This window comes from Pleurodeles waltl, unplaced genomic scaffold, assembly GCF_031143425.1.
Source record: "Pleurodeles waltl isolate 20211129_DDA unplaced genomic scaffold, aPleWal1.hap1.20221129 scaffold_39, whole genome shotgun sequence".
Taxonomy (NCBI): domain Eukaryota; kingdom Metazoa; phylum Chordata; class Amphibia; order Caudata; family Salamandridae; genus Pleurodeles; species Pleurodeles waltl.
The window spans coordinates 7,011,258-7,038,184 of NW_027150097.1; the positions used below are offsets into that span (position 1 = coordinate 7,011,258).

The 26,927-nt window shown below is 45.8% G+C and overlaps 4 non-coding genes across 4 annotated transcripts; all 4 read left to right on the forward strand.

Annotated features, from left to right (window-relative positions):
• The first annotated feature begins 7,225 nt into the window (after positions 1-7,225).
• Positions 7,226-7,308, forward strand: TRNAL-CAG (transfer RNA leucine (anticodon CAG)). The gene has a single exon. It is a non-coding gene; the product is annotated as a tRNA-Leu (tRNA).
• A 1,131-nt stretch (positions 7,309-8,439) lies between these two features.
• On the forward strand, positions 8,440-8,522 carry TRNAL-CAG (transfer RNA leucine (anticodon CAG)). The gene has a single exon. It is a non-coding gene; the product is annotated as a tRNA-Leu (tRNA).
• Positions 8,523-18,079: 9,557 nt separating this feature from the next.
• Positions 18,080-18,162, forward strand: TRNAL-CAG (transfer RNA leucine (anticodon CAG)). Its single transcript has one exon. It is a non-coding gene; the product is annotated as a tRNA-Leu (tRNA).
• A 3,562-nt stretch (positions 18,163-21,724) lies between these two features.
• TRNAL-CAG (transfer RNA leucine (anticodon CAG)) lies at positions 21,725-21,807 on the forward strand. The gene has a single exon. It is a non-coding gene; the product is annotated as a tRNA-Leu (tRNA).
• Positions 21,808-26,927: the final 5,120 nt, after the last annotated feature.

Here is a 26,927-nt window from a genome sequence, read left to right on the forward strand (position 1 = left end):
GGGTTCAAATCCCACTTCTGACAAGTGTATTTTGCGAGGTGGATACATTTTTGTACTTTTTTTCCCAAGCACCGTATCAAAAACAATGTCAACAGTTTCTGTAAATTATCGATAAGATCTATTTTCCGTTGCTTGCACTAATTGCCTGAAGTTGGCTAAATCGCAGTAAATCGGTAAAGCAGGAAATCACAGCATCTTCAACAAATCGTGATAGAGGGGCCGAGATAAAGGTTTCGACCCTACATATCAAAAGCGCAGCTGTCAATAGTTCAGCAGGTTCACAGTGCAGTAGGTTCAGTGGCACAAGGGTCCCCTGCGTCCCAATCACAGCTGGTTTTTAACTTCTGTATTCAGGGGATGGGAGGGGTGGGGGTGTTGCGTCGTGCACACACAGTGCCTGTTTTGCAGAGAAGTTTTAATAAATACACAAAGAATAATATGGAGTCTTTAGCCACGAGGAACACCTTCCCCTACCTTTTATTCTCTCCGATTCCACGTCACCGCACCTACCATCCAACTCCAAAACTCGGGGGAGACTAACACTCCCTACCTCCCTTGGTGTGCATCATGGGCGTGCCCATGACGAACACAACATTTCTCCTTAACCAATACAAAACAAACATAGCTGCTCAAAAAAAAGATACTATACTAATCCAGTATACAAGAATAGTACACAACAATAAATACCACATTCAGTCAATCCACCCCGAATCCTTGCAGCCGCGTTGAGCATGGCGGTCGAAGACTCAAACTGTACCGTTCAAGTCCTTGTCTCAGAGGCACTGAGTTGATTGGTATGGAGCCAGGCACCTCCTGATCTGAATCTTGAACTGGCTCCAAATTCTGCATGTCCACACCCCCTGTAGTAGATGATTGAGAATTAGTAGCAGTCACCACCGGCCATATGCACAGGCTCAAAATTCTGCAAGTCCACACCCCATGTAGTAGATGATTGAGAGTTAGTAGCAGTCACCACAAGGTCCACTCTCAGGATGATCCATCCTCTCTCCTTCATCAGCTTCAGATCCCACTGTTTCCCTGAGCAGGATGGTCTGGAATTTAAAATACAGAGGACATTAAATAACATTCACTCAGTACATGGCACTCATTTTGGTTTATAAGCTGGAAATTGAGCCATCAGTCTGGTGTCAAGAGTATTAGGATGGCCGGGTGGTCTAAGGTACTGCATTCATGTCACAGTCTCCCTCGGAGACGTGGGTTCAAACCCCTCTTCTGACAAGTCTCTTTTGCGAGGTGGATACGTTTTGGACTTTTTTTTTTCAAGCACCCTTATCAAAAACAATGTCAACAGTTTCTGTAAATTATCGATAAGATCTATTGTCCGTTGCTTGCACTAATTGCCTGAAGTTGGCTAAATCGCAGTAAATCTGTAAAGCAGGAAATCACAGCATCTTCAACAAATCGTGATAGAGGGGCCGAGATAAAGGTTTCGACCCTACATATCAAAAGCACAGCTGTCAATAGTTCAGCAGGTTCACAGTGCAGAAGGTTCAGTGGCACCAGGGTCCCCTGCATCCCAATCACAGCTGGTTTTTAACTTCTGTATTCAGGGCATGGGAGGGGTGTGTTGCATCGTGCACACACAGTGCCTGTTTCACAGATAAGTTTTAATAAATACACAGAGAATAATATAGAGTCATTGGCCACGAGGAACACCTTCCCTGACCTTTTATTCTCTCCGGTTCCACGTCACCGCGCCTACCATCCAACTCCAAAACTCGGGGGAGACTAAAACTCCCTACCTCCCTTGGTGTGCATCATAGGCGTGCCCATGACGAACACAACATTTCTCCTTAACCAATACAAAACAAACATAGCTGCTCAAAAAAAGATACTATACTAAACCAGTATACAAGAATAGTACACAACAAGAAATGCCACATTCAGTCAATCCACCCCGAATCCTTGCAGCCGCGTTGATCATGGCGGTCGAGGACTCAAACTGTACCGTTCAAGTCCTTGTCTCAGAGGCACTGAGTTGATTGGTATGGAGCCAGGCACCTCCTGATCTGAATCTTGAACTGGCTCCAAATTCTGCATGTCCACACCCCCTGTAGTAGATGATTGAGAATTAGTAGCAGTCACCACCGGCCATGTGCACTGGCTCAAAATTCAGCATGTCCACACCCCATGTAGTAGATGATTGAGAATTAGTAGCAGTCACCACCGAATCCACTGTCAGGATGATCCATCCTCTCTCCTTCATCAGCTTCAGATCCCACTGTTTCCCTGAGCAGGAAGGTCTGGAATTGAAAATACAGAGGACATTAAACAACATTCACTCAATACATGGCACTCATTTTGGTTTATAAGCTGGAAATTGAGCCATCAGTACAGTGTCACGAGTGTCAGGATGGCCGAGTGGTCTAAGGTGATGTGTTCAGGTCTCAGTTTCCTTTGAAGGCGTTGGTTCGAATCCCACTTCTGATAATTGTTTTTTGCGAGGTGGATACATTTTTTGTCTTTTTTTTTCCAAGCACCCGTATCAAAAACAATGTCAGCAGTTTCTGTAAATTATCGATAAGATCTATTGTCCGTTGCTTGCACTAATTTCCTGAAGTTAGCTAAATCGCAGTAAATCGGTAAAGCGGGAAATCACAGCATCTTCAACAAATCGTGATAGAGGGGCAGAGATAAAGATTTTGACCCTACATATCAAGAGCGCAGCTGTCAATAGTTCAGCAGGTTCACAGTGCAGAAGGTTCAGTGGCACCAGGGTCCCCTGCGTCCCAATCACAGCTGTTTTTTAACTTCTGTATTCAGGGCATGGGAGGGGTGTGTTGCATCGTGCACACATGGTGCCTGTTTCGCAGATAAGTTTTAATAAATACAGAGAGAATAATATAGAGTCATTGGCCACGAGGAACACCTTCCCTGGCCTTTTATTCTCTCCGGTTCCACGTCACCGCGCCTACCATCCAACTCCAAAACTCGGGGGAGACTAACACTCCCTACCTCCCTTGGTGTGCATCATAGGCGTGCTCATGACGAACACAACATTTCTCCTTAACCAATACAAAACAAACATAGCTGCTCAAAAAAAAGATACTATACTAATCCAGTATACGAGAATAGTACACAACAAGAAATCCCACATTCAGTCAATCCACCCCGAATCCTTGCAGCCGCGTTAAGCATGGCGGTCGAGGACTCAAACTGTACCATTCAAGTCCTTGTCTCAGAGGCACTGAGTTGATTGGTATGGAGCCAGGCACCTCCTGATCAGAATCTTGAACTGGCTCCAAATTCTGCATGTCCACACCCCCTGTAGTAGATGATTGAGAATTAGTAGCAGTCACCACCGGCCATGTGCACTGGCTCAAAATTCAGCATGTCCACACCCCATGTAGTAGATGATTGAGAATTAGTAGCAGTCACCACCGGATCCACTGTCAGGATGATCCATCCTCTCTCCTTCATCAGCTTCAGATCCCACTGTTTCCCTGAGCAGGAAGGTCTGGAATTGAAAATACAGAGGACATTAAACAACATTCACTCAGTACATGGCACTCATTTTGGTTTATAAGCTGGAAATTGGGCCATCAGTTCAGTGTCAAGAGTGTCAGGATGGCCGGGTGGTCAAAGGTGCTGTATTCAGGTCACAGTCTCCCTTGGAGATGTGGGTTCAAACCCCTCTTCTCACAAGTGTCTTTTGCGAGGTGGATACATTTTTGGACTTTTTTTTTCCAAGCACCCTTATCAAAAACAATGTCAACAGTTTCTGTAAATTATCGATAAGATCTATTGTCCGTTGCTTGCACTAATTGCCTGAAGTTGGCTAAATCGCAGTAAATCGGTAAAGCAGGAAATCACAGCATCTTCAACAAATCGTAATAGAGGGGCCGAGATAAAGGTTTCGACCCTACATATCAAAAGCACAGCTGTCAATAGTTCAGCAGGTTCACAGTGCAGAAGGTTCAGTGGCACCAGGGTCCCCTGCGTCCCAATCACAGCTGGTTTTTAACTTCTGTATTCATGGCATGGGAGGGGTGTGTTGCATCGTGCACACACAGTGCCTGTTTCGCAAATAAGTTTTAATAAATACACAGAGAATAATATAGAGTCATTGGCCACGAGGAACACCCTCCCTGACCTTTTATTCTCTCCGGTTCCACGTCACTGCGCCTACCATCCAACTCCAAAACTCGGGGGAGACTAACACTCCCTATCTCCCTTGGTGTGCATCATAGGCGTGCCCATGACGAACACAACATTTCTCCTTAACCAATACAAAACAAACATAGCTGCTCAAAAAAAAGATACTATACTAAACCAGTATACAAGAATAGTACACAATAAGAAATGCCACATTCAGTCAATCCACCCAGAATCCTTGCAGCCACGTTGAGCATGGCGGTCGAAGACTCAAACTGTACCGTTCAAGTCCTTGTCTCAGAGGCACTGAGTTGATTGGTATGCAGCCAGGTACCTCCTGATCTGAATCTTGAACTGGCTCCGAATTCTGCATGTCCACACCCCCTGTAGTAGATGATTGAGAATTAGTAGCAGTCACCACCGGCCATGTGCACTGGCTCAAAATTCAGCATGTCCACACCCCATGTAGTAGATGATTGAGAATTAGTAGCAGTCACCACCGGATCCACTGTCAGGATGATCAATCCTCTCTCCTTCATCAGCTTCAGATCCCACTGTTTCCCTGAGCAGGAAGGTCTGGAATTGAAAATACAGAGGACATTAAACAACATTCACTCAGTACATGGCACTCATTTTGGTTTATAAGCTGGAAATTGAGCCATCAGTGCAGTGTCACAAGTGTCAGGATGGCCGAGTGGTCCAAGGTGCTGCGTTCAGGTCACAGTCTCCTTTGGAGGTGTGGGTTCGAATCCCACTTCTTACAAGTGTCTTTTGCGAGGTGGATACATTTGTTGTCTTTTTTTTTTTGAAGCACCCGTATCAAAAACAATGTCAACAGTTTCTGTAAATTATCGATAAGATCTATTGTCCGTTGCTTGCACTAATTTCCTGAAGTTGGCTAAATCGCAGTAAATCGGTAAAGTGGGAAATCACAGCATCTTCAACAAATCGTGATAGAGGGGCAGAGATAAAGGTTTTGACCCTACATATCAAGAGCGCAGCTGTCAATAGTTCAGCAGGTTCACAGTGCAGAAGGTTCAGTGGCACCAGGGTCCCCTGCGTCCCAATCACAGCTGGTTTTTAACTTCTGTATTCAGGGCATGGGAGGGATGTGTTGCATCGTGCACACACAGTGCCTGTTTCGCAGATAAGTTTTAATAAATACACAGAGAATAATATAGAGTCATTGGCCACGAGGAACACCTTCCCTGGCCTTTTATTCTCTCCGGTTCCACGTCACTGCGCCTACCATCCAACTCCAAAACTCGGGGGAGACTAACACTCCCTACCTCCCTTGGTGTGCATCATAGGCGTGCCCATGACGAACACAACATTTCTCTTTAACCAATACAAAACAAACATAGCTGCTCAAAAAAAAAGATACTATACTAATCCAGTATACAAGAATAGTACACAACAAGAAATGCCACATTCAGTCAATCCACCCCGAATCCTTGCAGCCGCGTTGAGCATGGCGGTCGAGGACTCAAACTGTACCGTTCAAGTCCTTGTCTCAGAGGCACTGAGTTGATTGGTATGGAGCCAGGCACCTCCTGATCTGAATCTTGAACTGGCTCCAAATTCTGCATGTCCACACCCCTTGTGGTAGATGATTGAGAATTAGTAGCAGTCACCACCGGCCATGTGCACTGGCTCAAACTTCTGCATGTCCACACCCCATGTAGTCGATGATTGAGAATTAGTAGCAGTCACCACCGGATTCACTGTCAGGATGATCCATCCTCTCTCCTTCATCAGCTTCAGATCCCACTGTTTCCCTGAGCAGGAAGGTCTGGAATTGAAAATACAGAGGACATTAAACAACATTCACTCAGTACATGGCACTCATTCTGGTTTATTAGCTGGAAATTGAGCCATCAGTGCAGTGTCAAGAGTGTCAGGATGGCAGAGTGGTCTAAGGCGCTGCGTTCAGGTCGCAGTCTCCTTTGGAGGCGTGGGTTCAAATCCCACTTCGGACAAGTGTCTTTTGCGAGGTGGATACATTTTTGGACTTTTTTTTTCCAAGCACCCGTATCAAAAACAATGTCAACAGTTTCTGTAAATTATCGATAAGATCTATTGTCCGTTGCTTGCACTAATTTCCTGAAGTTGGCTAAATCGCAGTAAATCGGTAAAGCGGGAAATCACAGCATCTTCAACAAATCGTGATAGAGGGGCAGAGATAAAGGTTTCGACCCTACATATCAAGAGCGCAGCTGTCAATAGTTCAGCAGGTTCACAGTGCAGAAGGTTCAGTGGCACCAGGGTCCCCTGCGTCCCAATCACAGCTGGTTTTTAACTTCTGTATTCAGGGTATGGGAGGGGTGTGTTGCATCGTGCACACACGGTACCTGTTTCGCAGATAAGTTTTAATAAATACACAGAGAATAATATAGAGTCATTGGCCACGAGGAACACCTTCCCTGACCTTTTATTCTCTCCGGTTCCACGTCACCGCACCTACCATCCAACTCCAAAACTCGGGGGAGACTAACACTCCCTACCTCCCTTGGTGTGCATCATAGGCGTGCCCATGACGAACACAACATTTCTCCTTAACCAATACAAAACAAACATAGCTGCTCAAAAAAAAGATACTATACTAATCCAGTATACAAGAATAGTACACAACAAGAAATGCCACATTCAGTCAATCCACCCCGAATCCTTGCAGCCGCGTTGAGCATGGCGGTCGAGGACTCAAACTGTACAGTTCAAGTCCTTGTCTCAGAGGCACTGAGTTGATTGGTATGGAGCCAGGCACCTCCTGATCTGAATCTTGAACTGGCTCCAAATTCTGCATGTCCACACCCCTTGTAGTAGATGATTGAGAATTAGTAGCAGTCACCACCGGCCATGTGCACTGGCTCAAACTCTGCATGTCCACACCCCAAGTAGTCGATGATTGCGAATTAGTAGCAGTCACCACCGGATTCACTGTCAGGATGATCCATCCTCTCTCCTTCATCAGCTTCAGATCCCACTGTTTCCCTGAGCAGGAAGGTCTGGAATTGAAAATACAGAGGACATTAAACAAAATTCACTCAGTACATGGCACTCATTTTGGTTTATAAGCTGGAAATTGAGCCATTAGTGCAGTGTCAAGAGTGTCAGGATGGCCGAGTGGTCTAAGGCGCTGCGTTCAGGTCGCAGTCTCCTTTGGAGGTGTGGGTTCGAATCCCACTTCTGACAAGTGTCTTTTGCGAGGTGGATAAATTTTTTTACTTTTTTTTTCCAAGCACCCGTATCAAAAACAATGTCAACAGTTTCTGTAAATTATCGATAAGATCTATTGTCCGTTGCTTGCACTAATTTCCTGAAGTTGGCTAAATCCCAGTAAATCGGTAAAGCGGGAAATCACAGCATCTTCAACAAATCGTGATAGAGGGGCAGAGATAAAGGTTTCGACCCTACATATCAAGAGCGCAGCTGTCAATAGTTCAGCAAGTTCACAGTGCAGAAGGTTCAGTGGCACCAGGGTCCCCTGCGTCCCAATCACAGCTGGTTTTTAACTTCTGTATTCAGGGCATGGGAGGGGTGTGTTGCATCGTGCACACATGGTGCCTGTTTCGCAGATAAGTTTTAATAAATACACAGAGAACAATATAGAGTCATTGGCCACGAGGAACACCTTCACTGGCCTTTTATTCTCTCCGGTTCCACGTCACCGCGCCTACCATCCAACTCCAAAACTCGGGGGAGACTAACACTCCCTACCTCCCTTGGTGTGCATCATAGGCGTGCCCATGACGAACACAACATTTCTCCTTAACCAATACAAAACAAACATAGCTGCTCAAAAAAAAGATACTATACTAATCCAGTATACAAGAATAGTACAAAACAAGAAATGCCACATTCAGTCAATCCACCCCGAATCCTTGCAGCCGCGTTGAGCATGGCGGTTGAGGACACAAACTGTACTGTTCAAGTCCTTGTCTCAGAGGCACTGAGTTGATTGGTATGGAGCCAGGCACCTCCTGATCTGAATCTTGAACTGGCTCCAAATTCTGCATGTCCACACCCCTTGTAGTAGATGATTGAGAATTAGTAGCAGTCACCACCGGCCATGTGCACTGGCTCAAACTTCTGCATGTCCACACCCCATGTAGTCGATGATTGAGAATTAGTAGCAGTCACCACCGGATTCACTGTCAGGATGATCCATCCTCTCTCCTTCATCAGCTTCAGATCCCACTGTTTCCCTGAGCAGGAAGGTCTGGAATTGAAAATACAGAGGACATTAAACAACATTCACTCAGTACATGGCACTCATTTTGGTTTATTAGCTGGAAATTGAGCCATCAGTGCAGTGTCAAGAGTGTCAGGATGGCAGAGTGGTCTAAGGCGCTGCGTTCAGGTCGCAGTCTCCTTTGGAGGCGTGGGTTCGAATCCCACTTCTGACAAGTGTCTTTTGCGAGGTGGATACATTTTTGGACTTTTTTTTTTCAAGCACCCGTATCAAAAACAATGTCAACAGTTTCTGTAAATTATCGATAAGATCTATTGTCCGTTGCTTGCACTAATTTCCTGAAGTTGGCTAAATCGCAGTAAATCGGTAAAGCGGGAAATCACAGCATCTTCAACAAATCGTGATAGAGGGGCAGAGATAAAGGTTTCGACCCTACATATCAAGAGCGCAGCTGTCAATAGTTCAGCAAGTTCACAGTGCAGAAGGTTCAGTGGCACCAGGGTCCCCTGCGTCCCAATCACAGCTGGTTTTTAACTTCTGTATTCAGGGCATGGGAGGGGTGTGTTGCATCGTGCACACTTGGTGCCTGTTTCGCAGATAAGTTTTAATAAATACACAGAGAACAATATAGAGTCATTGGCCACGAGGAACACCTTCCCTGGCCTTTTATTCTCTCCGGTTCCACGTCACCGCGCCTACCATCCAACTCCAAAACTCGGGGAGACTAACACTCCCTACCTCCCTTGGTGTGCATCATAGGCGTGCCCATGACGAACACAACATTTCTCCTTAACCAATACAAAACAAACATAGCTGCTCAAAAAAAAGATACTATACTAATCCAGTATACAAGAATAGTACACAACAAGAAATGCCACATTCAGTCAATCCACCCCGAATCCTTGCAGCCGCGTTGAGCATGGCGGTCGAGGACACAAACTGTACTGTTCAAGTCCTTGTCTCAGAGGCACTGAGTTGATTGGTATGGAGCCAGGCACCTCCTGATCTGAATCTTGAACTGGCTCCAAATTCTGCATGTCCACACCCCTTGTAGTAGATGATTGAGAATTAGTAGCAGTCACCACCGGCCATGTGCACTGGCTCAAACTTCTGCATGTCCACACCCCATGTAGTCGATGATTGAGAATTAGTAGCAGTCACCACCGGATTCACTGTCAGGATGATCCATCCTCTCTCCTTCATCAGCTTCAGATCCCACTGTTTCCCTGAGCAGGAAGGTCTGGAATTGAAAATACAGAGGACATTAAACAACATTCACTCAGTACATGGCACTCATTTTGGTTTATACGCTCGAAATTGAGCCATGAGCAAGGTGTGAAGAGTGTCAGGATGGCCGAGTGGTCTAAGGCGCTACGTTCAGGTCGCAGCCTCCCTTGGAGGTGTGGGTTCAAATCCCACTTCGGACAAGTGTATTTTGCGAGGTGGATATATTTTTGGACTTTTTTTTCCCAAGCACCGTATCAAAAACAATGTCAACAGTTTCTGTAAATTATCGATAAGATCTATTTTCCGTTGCTTGCACTAATTGCCTGAAGTTGGCTAAATCGCAGTAAATCGGTAAAGCAGGAAATCACAGCATCTTCAACAAATCGTGATAGAGGGGCCGAGATAAAGGTTTCGACCCTACATATCAAAAGCGCAGCTGTCAATAGTTCAGCAGGTTCACAGTGCAGAAGGTTCAGTGGCACTAGGGTCCCCTGCGTCCCAATCAGAGCTGGTTTTTAACTTCTGTATTCAGGGGATGGGAGGGGTGGGGGTGTTGCGTCGTGCACACACAGTGCCTGTTTTGCAGAGAGGTTTTAATAAATACACAAAGAATAATATGGAGTCTTTGGCCACGAGGAACACCTTCCCCTACCTTTTATTCTCTCCGGTTCCACGTCACTGCGCCTACCATCCAACTCCAAAACTCGGGGGAGACTAACACTCCCTACCTCCCTTGGTGTGCATCATAGGCGTGCCCATGACGAACACAACATTTCTCCTTAACCAATACAAAACAAACATAGCTGCTCAAAAAAAGATACTATACTAATCCAGTATACAAGAATAGTACACAACAAGAAATGCCACATTCAGTCAATCCACCCCGAATCCTTGCAGTCGCGTTGAGCATGGCGGTCGAGGACTCAAACTGTACCGTTCAAGTCCTTGTCTCAGAGGCACTGAGTTGATTGGTATGGAGCCAGGCACCTCCTGATCTGAATCTTGAACTGGCTCCAAATTCTGCATGTCCACACCCCAAGTAGTCGATGATTGAGAATTAGTAGCAGTCACCACCGGATTCACTGTCAGGATGATCCATCCTCTCTCCACTTCATCAGCTTCAGATCCCACTGTTTCCCTGAGCAGGAAGGTCTGGAATTGAAAATACAGAGGACATTAAACAACATTCACTCAGTACATGGCACTCATTTTGGCTTATAAGCTGGAAATTGAGCCATCAGTGCAGTGTCAAGAGTGTCAGGATGGCCGAGTGGTCTAAGGCACTGCGTTCAGGTCACAGTCTCCTTTGGAGACGTGGGTTCAAATCCCTCTTCTGACAAGTGTCTTTTGCGAGGTGGATACATTTTTGGACTTTTTTTCCCAAGCACCCGTATTAAAAACAATGTCAACAGTTTCTGTAAATTATCGATAAGATCTATTGTCCGTTGCTTGCACTAATTTCCTGAAGTTGGCTAAATCGCAGTAAATCGGTAAAGCGGGAAATCACAGCATCTTCAACAAATCGTGATAGAGGGGCAGAGATAAAGGTTTCGACCCTACATATCAAGAGCGCAGCTGTCAATAGTTCAGCAGGTTCACTGTGCAGAAGGTTCAGTGGCACCAGGGTCCCCTGCGTCCCAATCACAGCTGGTTTTTAACTTCTGTATTCAGGGCATGGGAGGGGTGTGTTGCATCGTGCACACACGGTGCCTGTTTCGCAGATAAGTTTTAATAAATACACAGAGAATAATATAGAGTCATTGGCCACGAGGAACACCTTCCCTGACCTTTTATTCTCTCCGGTTCCACGTCACCGCGCCTACCATCCAACTCCAAAACTCAGGGGAGACTAACACTCCCTACCTCCCTTGGTGTGCATCATAGGCGTGCCCATGACGAACACAACATTTCTCCTTAACCAATACAAAACAAACATAGCTGCTAAAAAAAAAGATACTATACTAATCCTGTATACAAGAATAGTACACAACAAGAAATGCCACATTCAGTCAATCCACCCCGAATCCTTGCAGCCGCGTTGAGCATGGCGGTCGAGGACTCAAACTGTACCGTTCAAGTCCTTGTCTCAGAGGCACTGAGTTGATTGGTATGGAGCCAGGCACCTCCTGATCTGAATCTTGAACTGGCTCCAAATTCTGCATGTCCACACCCCTTGTAGTAGATGATTGAGAATTAGTAGCAGTCACCACCGGCCATGTGCACTGGCTCAAACTTCTGCATGTCCACACCCCATGTAGTCGATGATTGAGAATTAGTAGCAGTCACCACCGGATTCACTGTCAGGATGATCCATCCTCTCTCCTTCATCAGCTTCAGATCCCACTGTTTCCCTGAGCAGGAAGGTCTGGAATTGAAAATACAGAGGACATTAAACAACATTCACTCAGTACATGGCACTCATTTTGGTTTATACGCTCGAAATTGAGCCATGAGCAAGGCGTGAAGAGTGTCAGGATGGCCGAGTGGTCTAAGGCGCTGCGTTCAGGTCGCAGCCTCCCTTGGAGGTGTGGGTTCAAATCCAACTTCTGACAAGTGTATTTTGCGAGGTGGATATATTTTTGGACTTTTTTTTCCCAAGCACCGTATCAAAAACAATGTCAACAGTTTCTGTAAATTATCGATAAGATCTATTTTCCGTTGCTTGCACTAATTGCCTGAAGTTGGCTAAATCGCAGTAAATCGTTAAAGCAGGAAACCACAGCATTTTCATCAACAAATCGTGATAGAGGGGCCGAGATAAAGGTTTCGACCCTACATATCAAAAGCGCAGCTGTCAATAGTTCAGCAGTTTCACAGTGCAGAAGGTTCAGTGGCACCAGGGTCCCCTGCGTCCCAATCAGAGCTGGTTTTTAACTTCTGTATTCAGGGGATGGGAGGGGTGGGGGTGTTGCGTTGTGCACACACAGTGCCTGTTTTGCAGAGAAGTTTTAATAAATACACAAAGAATAATATGGAGTCTTTGGCCACGAGGAACACCTTCCCCTACCTTTTATTCTCTCCGATTCCACATCACCGCACCTACCATCCAACTCCAAAACTCGGGGGAGACTAACACTCCCTACCTCCCTTGGTGTGCATCATGGGCATGCCCATGACGAACACAACATTTCTCCTTAACCAATACAAAACAAACCTAGCTGCTAAAAAAAAAGATACTATACTAATCCAGTATACAAGAATAGTACACAACAATAAATACCACATTCAGTCAATCCACCCCGAATCCTTGCAGCTGCGTTCAGCATGGCGGTCGAGGACTCAAACTGTACCGTTCAAGTCCTTGTCTCAGAGGCACTGAGTTGATTGGTATGGAGCCAGGCACCTCCTGATCTGAATCTTGAACTGGCTCCAAATTCTGCATGTCCACACCCCTTGTAGTAGATGATTGAGAATTAGTAGCAGTCACCACCGGCCATATGCACTGGCTCAAAATTCTGCAAGTCCACACCCCATGTAGTAGATGATTGAGAATTAGTAGCAGTCACCACAGGGTCCACTGTCAGGATGATCCATCCTCTCTCCTTCATCAGCTTCAGATCCCACTGTTTCCCTGAGCAGGAAGGTCTGGAATTGAAAATACAGAGGACATTAAATAACATTCACTCAGTACATGGCACTCATTTTGGTTTATAAGCTGGAAATTGAGCCATCAGTCTGGTGTCAAGAGCGTCAGGATGGCCGGGTGGTCTAAGGTGCTGCATTCAGGTCACAGTCTCCCTTGGAGACGTGGGTTCAAGCCCCTTTTCTGACAAGTGTCTTTGCGAGGTGGATAAATTTTTGGACTTTTTTTTCCAAGCACCCTTATCAAAAACAATGTCAACAGTTTCTGTAAATTATCGATAAGATCTATTGTCCGTTGCTTGCACTAATTGCCTGAAGTTGGCTAAATCGCAGTAAATCGGTAAAGCAGGAAATCACAGCATCTTCAACAAATCGTGATAGAGGGGCCGAGATAAAGGTTTCGACCCTACATATCAAGAGCGCAGCTGTCAATAGTTCAGCAGGTTCACAGTGCAGAAATTTTAGTGGCACCAGGGTCCCCTGCGTCCCAATCACAGCTGGTTTTTAACTTCTGTATTCAGGGCATGGGAGGGGTGTGTTGCATCGTGCACACACGGTGCCTGTTTCGCAGATAAGTTTTAATAAATACACAGAGAATAATATAGAGTCATTGGCCACGAGGAACACCTTCCCTGACCTTTTATTCTCTCCGGTTCCACGTCACCACGCCTACCATCCAACTCCAAAACTCAGGGGAGACTAACACTCCCTATCTCCCTTGGTGTGCATCATAGGCGTGCCCATGACGAACACAAACATTTCTCCTTAACCAATACAAAACAAACATAGCTGCTCAAAAAAAAGATACTATACTAATCCAGTATACAAGAATAGTACACAACAAGAAATGCCACATTCAGTCAATCCACCCCGAATCCTTGCAACCGCGTTGAGCATGGCGGTCGAGGACTCAAACTGTACCGTTCAAGTCCTTGTCTCAGAGGCACTGAGTTGATTGGTATGGAGCCAGGCACCTCCTGATCTGAATCTTGAACTGGCTCCAAATTCTTCATGTCCACACCCCTTGTAGTAGATGATTGAGAATTAGTAGCAGTCACCACCGGCCATGTGCACTGGCTCAAACTTCTGCATGTCCACACCCCATGTAGTCGATGATTGAGAATTAGTAGCAGTCACCACCGGATTCACTGTCAGGATGATCCATCCTCTCTCCTTCATCAGCTTCAGATCCCACTGTTTCCCTGAGCAGGAAGGTCTGGAATTGAAAATACAGAGGACATTAAACAACATTCACTCAGTACATGGCACTCATTTTGGTTTATACGCTCGAAATTGAGCCATGAGGGAGGTGTGAAGAGTGTCAGGATGGCCGAGTGGTCTAAGGCGCTGCATTCAGGTCGCGGCCTCCCTTGGAGGTGTGGGTTCAAATCCCACTTCTGACAAGTGTATTTTGCGAGGTGGATACATTTTTGGACTTTTTTTTCCCAAGCACCGTATCAAAAACAATGTGAACAGTTTCTGTAAATTATCGATAAGATCTATTTTCCGTTGCTTGCACTAATTGCCTGAAGTTGGCTAAATCGCAGTAAATCGGTAAAGCAGGAAATCACAGCATCTTCAACAAATCGTGATAGAGGGGCCGAGATAAAGGTTTCGACCCTACATATCAAAAGCGCAGCTGTCAACAGTTCAGCAGGTTCACAGTGCAGAAGGTTCAGTGACACCAGGGTCCCCTGCGTCCCAATCACAGCTGGTTTTTAACTTCTGTATTCAGGGGATGGGAGGGGTGGGGGTGTTGCGTCGTGCACACACAGTGCCTGTTTTGCAGAGAAGTTTTAATAAATACACAAAGAATAATATGGAGTCTTTAGCCACGAGGAACACCTTCCCCTACCTTTTATTCTCTCCGATTCCACATCACCGCACCTACCATCCAACTCCAAAACTCTGGGGAGACTAACACTCCCTACCTCCCTTGGTGTGCATCATGGGCGTGCCCATGACGAACACAACATTTCTCCTTAACCAATACAAAACAAACATAGCTGCTCAAAAAAAAGATACTATACTAATCCAGTATACAAGAATAGTACACAACAATAAATACCACATTCAGTCAATCCACCCCGAATCCTTGCAGCCGCGTTGAGCATGGCGGTCGAGGACTCAAACTGTACCGTTCAATTCCTTGTCTCAGAGGCACTGAGTTGATTGGTATGGAGCCAGGCACCTCCTGATCTGAATCTTGAACTGGCTCCAAATTCTGCATGTCCACACCCCCTGTAGTAGATGATTGAGAATTAGTAACAGTCACCACCGGCCATATGCACTGGCTCAAAATTCTGCAAGTCCACACCCCATGTAGTAGATGATTGAGAATTAGTGGCAGTCACCACAGGGTCCACTGTCAGGATGATCCATCCTCTCTCCTTCATCAGCTTCAGATCCCACTGTTTCCCTGAGCAGGAAGGTCTGGAATTGAAAATACAGAGGACATTAAATAACATTCACTCAGTACATGGCACTCATTTTGGTTTATAAGCTGGAAATTGAGCCATCAGTCTGGTGTCAAGAGTGTCAGGATGGCCGGGTGGTCTAAGGTGCTGCATTCAGGTCACAGTCTCCCTTGGAGACGTGGATTCAAACCCCTCTTCTGACAAGTGTCTTTGTGAGGTGGATACATTTTTGGACTTTTTTTTCCAAGCACCCTTATCAAAAACAATGTCAACAGTTTCTGTAAATTATTGATAAGATCTATTGTCCGTTGCTTGCACTATTTGCCTGAAGTTGGCTAAATCGCAGTAAATCGGTAAAGCAGGAAATCACAGCATCTTCAACAAATCGTGATAGAGGGGCCAAGATAAAGGTTTCGACCCTACATATCAAAAGCACAGCTGTCCATAGTTCAGCAGGTTCACAGTGCAGAAGGTTCAGTGGCACCAGGGTCCCCTGCGTCCCAATCACAGCTGGTTTTTAACTTCTGTATTCTGGGCATGGGAGGGGTGTGTTGCATCGTGCACACACAGTGCCTGTTTCGCAAATAAGTTTTAATAAATACACAGAGAATAATATAGAGTCATTGGCCACGAGGAACACCTTCCCTGACCTTTTATTCTCTCCGGTTCCACGTCACCGCCCCTACCATCCAACTCCAAAACTGGGGGGAGACTAACACTCCCATCCTCCCTTGGTGTGCATTATAGGCGTGCCCATGACGAACACAACATTTCTCCTTAACCAATACAAAACAAACATAGCTGCTCAAAAAAAATATACTATACTAAACCAGTATACAAGAATAGTACACAACAAGAAATGCCACATTCAGTCAATCCACCCCGAATCCTTGCAGCCGCGTTGAGCATGGCGGTCGAGTACTCAAACTGTACCGTTCAAGTCCTTGTCTCAGAGGCACTGAGTTGATTGGTATGGAGCCAGGCACCTCCTGATCTGAATCTTGAACTGGCTCCAAATTCTGCATGTCCACACCCACTGTAGTAGATGATTGAGAATTAGTAGCAGTGACCACCGGCCATGTGCACTGGCTCAAAATTCAGCATGTCCACACCCCATGTAGTAGATGATTGAGAATTAGTAGCAGTCACCACCGGATCCACTGTCAGGATGATCCATCCTCTCTCCTTCATCAGCTTCAGATCCCACTGTTTCCCTGAGCAGGAAGGTCTGGAATTGAAAATACAGAGGACATTAAACAACATTCACTCAGTACATGGCACTCATTTTGGTTTATAAGCTGGAAATTGAGCCATCAGTGCAGTGTCACAAGTGTCAGGTTGGCCGAGTGGTCTAAGGTGCTGCGTTCAGATCGCAGTCTCCTTTGGAGGCGTGGGTTTGAATCCCACTTCTGACAAGTGTCTTTTGTGAGGTGGATACATTTTTTGACTTTTTTTTTCCAAGCACCCGTATCAAAAACAATGTCAACAGTTTCTGTAAATTATCGATAAGATCTATTGTCCGTTGCTTGCACTAATTGCCTAAAGTTGGCTAAATCGCAGTAAATCGCTAAAGCAGGAAATCACAACATCTTCAACAAATCGTGATAGAGGGGCCGAGATAAAGGTTTCGACCCACCATATCAAAAGCACAGCTGTTAATAGTTCAGCAGGTTCACAGTGCAGAAGGTTCAGTGGCACCAGGGTCCCCTGCGTCCCAATCACAGCTGGTTTTTAACTTCTGTATTCAGGGCATGGGAGGGGTGTGTTGCATCGTGCACACACAGTGCCTGTTTCGCAGATAAGTTTTAATAAATACACAGAGAATAATATAGAGTCATTGGCCACGAGGAACACCTTCCCTGGCCTTTTATTCTCTCCGGTTCCACGCACCGCGCCTACCATCCAACTCCAAAACTCGGGGGAGACTAACACTCCCTACCTCCCTTGTTGTGCATCATAGGCGTGCCCATGACGAACACAAAATTTCTCCTTAACTAATACAAAACAAACATAGCTGCCCCAAAAAAAGATACTATACTAATCCAGTATACAAGAATAGTACACAACAAGAAATGCCACATTCAGTCAATCCACCCCGAATCCTTGCAGCCGCGTTGAGCATGGCAGTCAAGGACTCAAACTGTACCGTTCAAGTCCTTGTCTCAGAGGCACTGAGTTGATTGGTATGGAGCCAGGCACCTCCTGATCTGAATCTTGAACTGGCTCCAAATTCTGCATGTCCACACCCCTTGTAGTAGATGATTGAGAATTAGTAGCAGTCACCACCGGCCATGTGCACTGGCTCAAACTTCTGCATGTCCACACCCCAAGTAGTCGATGATTGAGAATTAGTAGCAGTCACCACCGGATTCACTGTCAGGATGATCCATCCTCTCTCCTTCATCAGCTTCAGATCCCACTGTTTCCCTGAGCAGGAAGGTCTGGAATTGAAAATACAGAGGACATTAAACAACATTCACTCAGTACATGGCACTCATTTTGGTTTATAAGCTGGAAATTGAGCCATCAGTGCAGTGTCAAGAGTGTCAGGATGGCCGAGTGGTCTAAGGCGCTGCGTTCAGATCGCAGTCTGCTTTGGAGGCGTGGGTTCGAATCCCACTTCTGACAAGTGTCTTTTGCGAGGTGGATACGTTTTTGGACTTTTTTTTTCCAAGCACCCGTATCAAAAACAATGTCAACAGTTTCTGTAAATTATCGATAAGATCTATTGTCCGTTGCTTGCACTAATTTCCTGAAGTTGGCTAAATCGCAGTAAATCGCTAAAGCGGGAAATCACAGCATCTTCAACAAATCGTGATAGAGGGGCAGAGATAAAGGTTTCGACCCTACATATCAAGAGCGCAGCTGTCAATAGTTCAGCAGGTTCACAGTGCAGAAGGTTCAGTGGCACCAGGGTCCCCTGCGTCCCAATCACAGCTGGTTTTTAACTTCTGTATTCAGGGCATGGGAGGGGTGTGTTGCATCGTGCACACACGGTGCCTGTTTCGCAGATAAGTTTTAATAAATACACAGAGAATAATATAGAGTCATTGGCCACGAGGAACACCTTCCCTGACCTTTTATTGTCTCCGGTTCCACGTCACCGCGCCTACCATCCAACTCCAAAACTCGGGGGAGACTAACACTCCCTACCTCCCTTGGTGTGCATCATAGGCGTGCCCATGACGAACACAACATTTCTCCTTAACCAATACAAAACAAACATAGCTGCTCAAAAAAAAGATACTATACTAATCCAGTATACAAGAATAACACACAACAAGAAATGCCACATTCAGTCAATCCACCCCGAATCCTTGCAGCCGCGTTGAGCATGGAGGTCGAGGACTCAAACTGTACCGTTCAAGTCCTTGTCTCAGAGGCACTGAGTTGATTGGTATGGAGCCAGGCACCTCCTGATCTGAATCTTGAACTGGCTCCAAATTCTGCATGTCCACACCCCCTGTAGTAGATGATTGAGAATTAGTAGCAGTCACCACCGGCCATGTGCACTGGCTCAAAATTCAGCATGTCCACACCCCATGTAGTCGATGATTGAGAATTAGTAGCAGTCACCACCGGATTCACTGTCAGGATGATCCATCCAATCTCCTTCATCAGCTTCAGATCCCATTGTTTCCCTGAGCAGGAAGGTCTGGAATTGAAAATACAGAGGACATTAAACAACATTCACTCAGTACATGGCACTCATTTTGGTTTATATGCTCGAAATTGAGCCAAGAGCAAGGTGTGAAGACTGTCAGGATGGCAGAGTGGTCTAAGGCGCTGTGTTCAGGTTGCAGTCTCCCTTGGAGACGTGGGTTCAAATCCCACTTCTGACAAGTGTATTTTGCGAGGTGGATACATTTTTGGACCTTTTATTCCCAAGCACCGTATCAAAAACAATGTCAACAGTTTCTGTAAATTATCGATAAGATCTATTTTCCGTTGCTTGCACTAATTGCCTGAAGTTGGCTAAATCGCAGTAAATCGGTAAAGCAGGAAATCACAGCATCTTCAACAAATCGTGATAGAGGGGCCGAGATAAAGGTTTCGACCCTACATATCAAAAGCGCAGCTGTCAATAGTTCAGCAGGTTCACAGTGCAGAAGTTTCAGTGGCACCAGGGTCCCCTGCGTCCCAATCACAGCTGGTTTTTAACTTCTGTATTCAGGGGATGGGAGGGGTGGGGGTGTTGCGTCGTGCACACACAGTGCCTGTTTTGCAGAGAAGTTTTAATAAATACACAAAGAATAATATGGAGTCTTTGGCCACGAGGAACACCTTCCCCTACCTTTTATTCTCTCCGATTCCACATCACCGCACCTACCATCCAACTCCAAATCTCGGGGGAGACTAACACTCCCTTCCTCCGTTGGTGTGCATCATGGGGTGCCCATGACAAACACAATATTTCTCCTTAACCAATACAAAACAAACATAGCTGCTCAAAAAAAAGATACTATACTAATCCAGTATACAAGAATAGTACACAACAAGAAATTCCACATTCAGTCAATCCACCCCGAATCCTTGCAGCCGCGTTGAGCATGGCGGTCGAGGACTCAAACTGTACCGTTCAAGTCCTTGTCTCAGAGGCACTGAGTTGATTGGTATGGAGCCAGGCAACTCCTGATCTGAATCTTGAACTGGCTCCAAATTCTGCATGTCCACACCCCCTGTAGTAGATGATTGAGAATTAGTAGCAGTCACCACCGGCCATATGCACTGGCTCAAAATTCTGCAAGTCCACACCCCATGTAGTAGATGATTGAGAATTAGTAGCAGTCACCACAGGGTCCACTGTCAGGATGATCCATCCTCTCTCCTTCATCAGCTTCAGATCCCACTGTTTCCCTGAGCAGGAAGGTCTGGAATTGAAAATACAGAGGACATTAAATAACATTCACTCAGTACATGGCACTCATTTTGGTTTATAAGCTGGAAATTGAGCCATCAGTCTGGTGTCAAGAGTGTCAGGATGGCCGGGTGGTCTAAGGTGCTGCATTCAGGTCACAGTCTCCCTTAGAGACGTGGGTTCAAACCCCACTTCTGACAAGTGTCTTTTGCGAGGTGGATACATTTTTGGACTTTTTTTTCCCAAGCACCCTTATCAAAAACAATGTAAGCAGTTTCTGTAAATTATCGATAGGATCTATTGTCCGTTGCTTGCACTAATTGCCTGAAGTTGGCTAAATCGCAGTAAATCGGTAAAGCAGGAAATCACAGCATCTTCAACAAATCGTGATAGAGGGGCCGACATAAAGGTTTCGACCCTACATATCAAAAGCACAGCTGTCAATAGTTCAGCAGGTTCACAGTGCAGAAGGTTCAGTGGCACCAGGGTCCCCTGCATCCCAATCACAGCTGGTTTTTAACTTCTGTATTCAGGGCATGGGAGGGGTGTGTTGCATTGTGCACACACAGTGCCTGTTTCACAGATAAGTTTTAATAAATACACAGAGAATAATATAGAGTCATTGGCCACGAGGAACACCTTCCCTGACCTTTTATTCTCTCCGGTTCCACGTCACCGCACCTACCATCCAACTCCAAAACTCGGGGGAGACTAACACTCCCTACCTCCCTTGGTGTGCATCATAGGCATGCCCATGACGAACACAACATTTCTCCTTAACCAATACAAAACAAACATAGCTGCTCAAAAAAAAAGATACTATACTAAACCAGTATACAAGAATAGTACACAACAAGAAATACCACATTCAGTCAATCCACCCCGAATCCTTGCAGCCGCGTTGAGCATGGCGGTCGAGGACTCAAACTGTACCGTTCAAGTCCTTGTCTCAGAGGCACTGAGTTGATTGGTATGGAGCCAGGCACCTCCTGATCTGAATCTTGAACTGGCTCCAAATTCTGCATGTCCACACCCCCTGTAGTAGATGATTGAGAATTAGTAGCAGTCACCACCGGCCATGTGCACTGGCTCAAAATTCAGCATGTCCACACCCCATGTAGTAGATGATTGAGAATTAGTAGCAGTGACCACCGGATCCACTGTCAGGATGATCCATCCTCTCTCCTTCATCAGCTTCAGATCCCACTGTTTCCCTGAGCAGGAAGGTCTGGAATTGAAAATACAGAGGACATTAAACAACATTCACTCAGTACATGGCACTCATTTTGGTTTATTAGCTGGAAATTGAGCCATCAGTGCAGTGTCAAGAGTGTCAGGATGGCAGAGTGGTCTAAGGCGCTGCGTTCAGGTCGCAGTCTCCTTTGGAGGCGTGGGTTCGAATCCCACTTCTGACAAGTGTCTTTTGCGAGGTGGATACATTTTTGGACTTTTTTTTTTCAAGCACCCGTATCAAAAACAATGTCAACAGTTTCTGTAAATTATCGATAAGATCTATTGTCCGTTGCTTGCACTAATTTCCTGAAGTTGGCTAAATCGCAGTAAATCGGTAAAGCGGGAAATCACAGCATCTTCAACAAATCGTGATAGAGGGGCAGAGATAAAGGTTTCGAACCTACATATCAAGAGCGCAGCTGTCAATAGTTCAGCAAGTTCACAGTGCAGAAGGTTCAGTGGCACCAGGGTCCCCTGCGTCCCAATCACAGCTGGTTTTTAACTTCTGTATTCAGGGCATGGGAGGGGTGTGTTGCATCGTGCACACATGGTGCCTGTTTCGCAGATAAGTTTTAATAAATACACAGAGAACAATATAGAGTCATTGGCCACGAGGAACACCTTCCCTGGCCTTTTATTCTCTCCGGTTCCACGTCACCGCGCCTACCATCCAACTCCAAAACTCGGGGAGACTAACACTCCCTACCTCCCTTGGTGTGCATCATAGGCGTGCCCATGACGAACACAACATTTCTCCTTAACCAATACAAAACAAACATAGCTGCTCAAAAAAAAGATACTATACTAATCCAGTATACAAGAATAGTACACAACAAGAAATGCCACATTCAGTCAATCCACCCCGAATCCTTGCAGCCGCGTTGAGCATGGCGGTCGAGGACACAAACTGTACTGTTCAAGTCCTTGTCTCAGAGGCACTGAGTTGATTGGTATGGAGCCAGGCACCTCCTGATCTGAATCTTGAACTGGCTCCAAATTCTGCATGTCCACACCCCTTGTAGTAGATGATTGAGAATTAGTAGCAGTCACCACCGGCCATGTGCACTGGCTCAAACTTCTGCATGTCCACACCCCATGTAGTCGATGATTGAGAATTAGTAGCAGTCACCACCGGATTCACTGTCAGGATGATCCATCCTCTCTCCTTCATCAGCTTCAGATCCCACTGTTTCCCTGAGCAGGAAGGTCTGGAATTGAAAATACAGAGGACATTAAACAACATTCACTCAGTACATGGCACTCATTTTGGTTTATACGCTCGAAATTGAGCCATGAGCGAGGTGTGAAGAATGTCAGGATGGCCGAGTGGTCTAAGGCGCTGCGTTCAGGTCGCAGCCTCCCTTGGAGGTGTGGGTTCAAATCCCACTTCGGACAAGTGTATTTTGCGAGGTGGATATATTTTTGGACTTTTTTTTCCCAAGCACCGTATCAAAAACAATGTCAACAGTTTCTGTAAATTATCGATAAGATCTATTTTCCGTTGCTTGCACTAATTGCCTGAAGTTGGCTAAATCGCAGTAAATCGGTAAAGCAGGAAATCACAGCATCTTCAACAAATCGTGATAGAGGGGCCGAGATAAAGGTTTCGACCCTACATATCAAAAGCGCAGCTGTCAATAGTTCAGCAGGTTCACAGTGCAGAAGGTTCAGTGGCACTAGGGTCCCCTGCGTCCCAATCAGAGCTGGTTTTTAACTTCTGTATTCAGGGGATGGGAGGGGTGGGGGTGTTGCGTCGTGCACACACAGTGCCTGTTTTGCAGAGAGGTTTTAATAAATACACAAAGAATAATATGGAGTCTTTGGCCACGAGGAACACCTTCCCCTACCTTTTATTCTCTCCGGTTCCACGTCACTGCGCCTACCATCCAACTCCAAAACTCGGGGGAGACTAACACTCCCTACCTCCCTTGGTGTGCATCATAGGCGTGCCCATGACGAACACAACATTTCTCCTTAACCAATACAAAACAAACATAGCTGCTCAAAAAAAGATACTATACTAATCCAGTATACAAGAATAGTACACAACAAGAAATGCCACATTCAGTCAATCCACCCCGAATCCTTGCAGTCGCGTTGAGCATGGCGGTCGAGGACTCAAACTGTACCGTTCAAGTCCTTGTCTCAGAGGCACTGAGTTGATTGGTATGGAGCCAGGCACCTCCTGATCTGAATCTTGAACTGGCTCCAAATTCTGCATGTCCACACCCCAAGTAGTCGATGATTGAGAATTAGTAGCAGTCACCACCGGATTCACTGTCAGGATGATCCATCCTCTCTCCACTTCATCAGCTTCAGATCCCACTGTTTCCCTGAGCAGGAAGGTCTGGAATTGAAAATACAGAGGACATTAAACAACATTCACTCAGTACATGGCACTCATTTTGGCTTATAAGCTGGAAATTGAGCCATCAGTGCAGTGTCAAGAGTGTCAGGATGGCCGAGTGGTCTAAGGCACTGCGTTCAGGTCACAGTCTCCTTTGGAGACGTGGGTTCAAATCCCACTTCTGACAAGTGTCTTTTGCGAGGTGGATACATTTTTGGACTTTTTTTCCCAAGCACCCGTATTAAAAACAATGTCAACAGTTTCTGTAAATTATCGATAAGATCTATTGTCCGTTGCTTGCACTAATTTCCTGAAGTTGGCTAAATCGCAGTAAATCGGTAAAGCGGGAAATCACAGCATCTTCAACAAATCGTGATAGAGGGGCAGAGATAAAGGTTTCGACCCTACATATCAAGAGCGCAGCTGTCAATAGTTCAGCAGGTTCACTGTGTAGAAGGTTCAGTGGCACCAGGGTCCCCTGCGTCCCAATCACAGCTGGTTTTTAACTTCTGTATTCAGGGCATGGGAGGGGTGTGTTGCATCGTGCACACACAGTGCCTGTTTCGCAGATAAGTTTTAATAAATACACAGAGAATAATATAGAGTCATTGGCCACGAGGAACACCTTCCCTGACCTTTTATTCTCTCCGGTTCCACGTCACCGCGCCTACCATCCAACTCCAAAACTCAGGGGAGACTAACACTCCCTACCTCCCTTGGTGTGCATCATAGGCGTGCCCATGACGAACACAACATTTCTCCTTAACCAATACAAAACAAACATAGCTGCTAAAAAAAAAGATACTATACTAATCCTGTATACAAGAATAGTACACAACAAGAAATGCCACATTCAGTCAATCCACCCCGAATCCTTGCAGCCGCAATGAGCATGGCGGTCGAGGACTCAAACTGTACCGTTCAAGTCCTTGTCTCAGAGGCACTGAGTTGATTGGTATGGAGCCAGGCACCTCCTGATCTGAATCTTGAACTGGCTCCAAATTCTGCATGTCCACACCCCTTGTAGTAGATGATTGAGAATTAGTAGCAGTCACCACCGGCCATGTGCACTGGCTCAAACTTCTGCATGTCCACACCCCATGTAGTCGATGATTGAGAATTAGTAGCAGTCACCACCGGATTCACTGTCAGGATGATCCATCCTCTCTCCTTCATCAGCTTCAGATCCCACTGTTTCCCTGAGCAGGAAGGTCTGGAATTGAAAATACAGAGGACATTAAACAACATTCACTCAGTACATGGCACTCATTTTGGTTTATACGCTCGAAATTGAGCCATGAGCAAGGCGTGAAGAGTGTCAGGATGGCCGAGTGGTCTAAGGCGCTGCGTTCAGGTCGCAGCCTCCCTTGGAGGTGTGGGTTCAAATCCAACTTCTGACAAGTGTATTTTGCGAGGTGGATACATTTTTGGACTTTTTTTTCCCAAGCACCGTATCAAAAACAATGTCAACAGTTTCTGTAAATTATCGATAAGATCTATTTTCCGTTGCTTGCACTAATTGCCTGAAGTTGGCTAAATCGCAGTAAATCGTTAAAGCAGGAAACCACAGCATTTTCATCAACAAATCGTGATAGAGGGGCCGAGATAAAGGTTTCGACCCTACATATCAAAAGCGCAGCTGTCAATAGTTCAGCAGTTTCACAGTGCAGAAGGTTCAGTGGCACCAGGGTCCCCTGCGTCCCAATCAGAGCTGGTTTTTAACTTCTGTATTCAGGGGATGGGAGGGGTGGGGGTGTTGCGTTGTGCACACACAGTGCCTGTTTTGCAGAGAAGTTTTAATAAATACACAAAGAATAATATGGAGTCTTTGGCCACGAGGAACACCTTCCCCTACCTTTTATTCTCTCCGATTCCACATCACCGCACCTACCATCCAACTCCAAAACTCGGGGGAGACTAACACTCCCTACCTCCCTTGGTGTGCATCATGGGCGTGCCCATGACGAACACAACATTTCTCCTTAACCAATACAAAACAAACCTAGCTGCTCAAAAAAAAGATACTATACTAATCCAGTATACAAGAATAGTACACAACAATAAATACCACATTCAGTCAATCCACCCCGAATCCTTGCAGCTGCGTTCAGCATGGCGGTCGAGGACTCAAACTGTACCGTTCAAGTCCTTGTCTCAGAGGCACTGAGTTGATTGGTATGGAGCCAGGCACCTCCTGATCTGAATCTTGAACTGGCTCCAAATTCTGCATGTCCACACCCCCTGTAGTAGATGATTGAGAATTAGTAGCAGTCACCACCGGCCATATGCACTGGCTCAAAATTCTGCAAGTCCACACCCCATGTAGTAGATGATTGAGAATTAGTAGCAGTCACCACAGGGTCCACTGTCAGGATGATCCATCCTCTCTCCTTCATCAGCTTCAGATCCCACTGTTTCCCTGAGCAGGAAGGTCTGGAATTGAAAATACAGAGGACATTAAATAACATTCACTCAGTACATGGCACTCATTTTGGTTTATAAGCTGGAAATTGAGCCATCAGTCTGGCGTCAAGAGCGTCAGGATGGCCGGGTGGTCTAAGGTGCTGCATTCAGGTCACAGTCTCCCTTGGAGACGTGGGTTCAAGCCCCTTTTCTGACAAGTGTCTTTGCGAGGTGGATACATTTTTGGACTTTTTTTTCCAAGCACCCTTATCAAAAACAATGTCAACAGTTTCTGTAAATTATCGATAAGATCTATTGTCCGTTGCTTGCACTAATTGCCTGAAGTTGGCTAAATCGCAGTAAATCGGTAAAGCAGGAAATCACAGCATCTTCAACAAATCGTGATAGAGGGGCCGAGATAAAGGTTTCGACCCTACATATCAAGAGCGCAGCTGTCAATAGTTCAGCAGGTTCACAGTGCAGAAATTTTAGTGGCACTAAAAGGTTCCCTGCGTCCCAATCACAGCTGGTTTTTAACTTCTGTATTCAGGG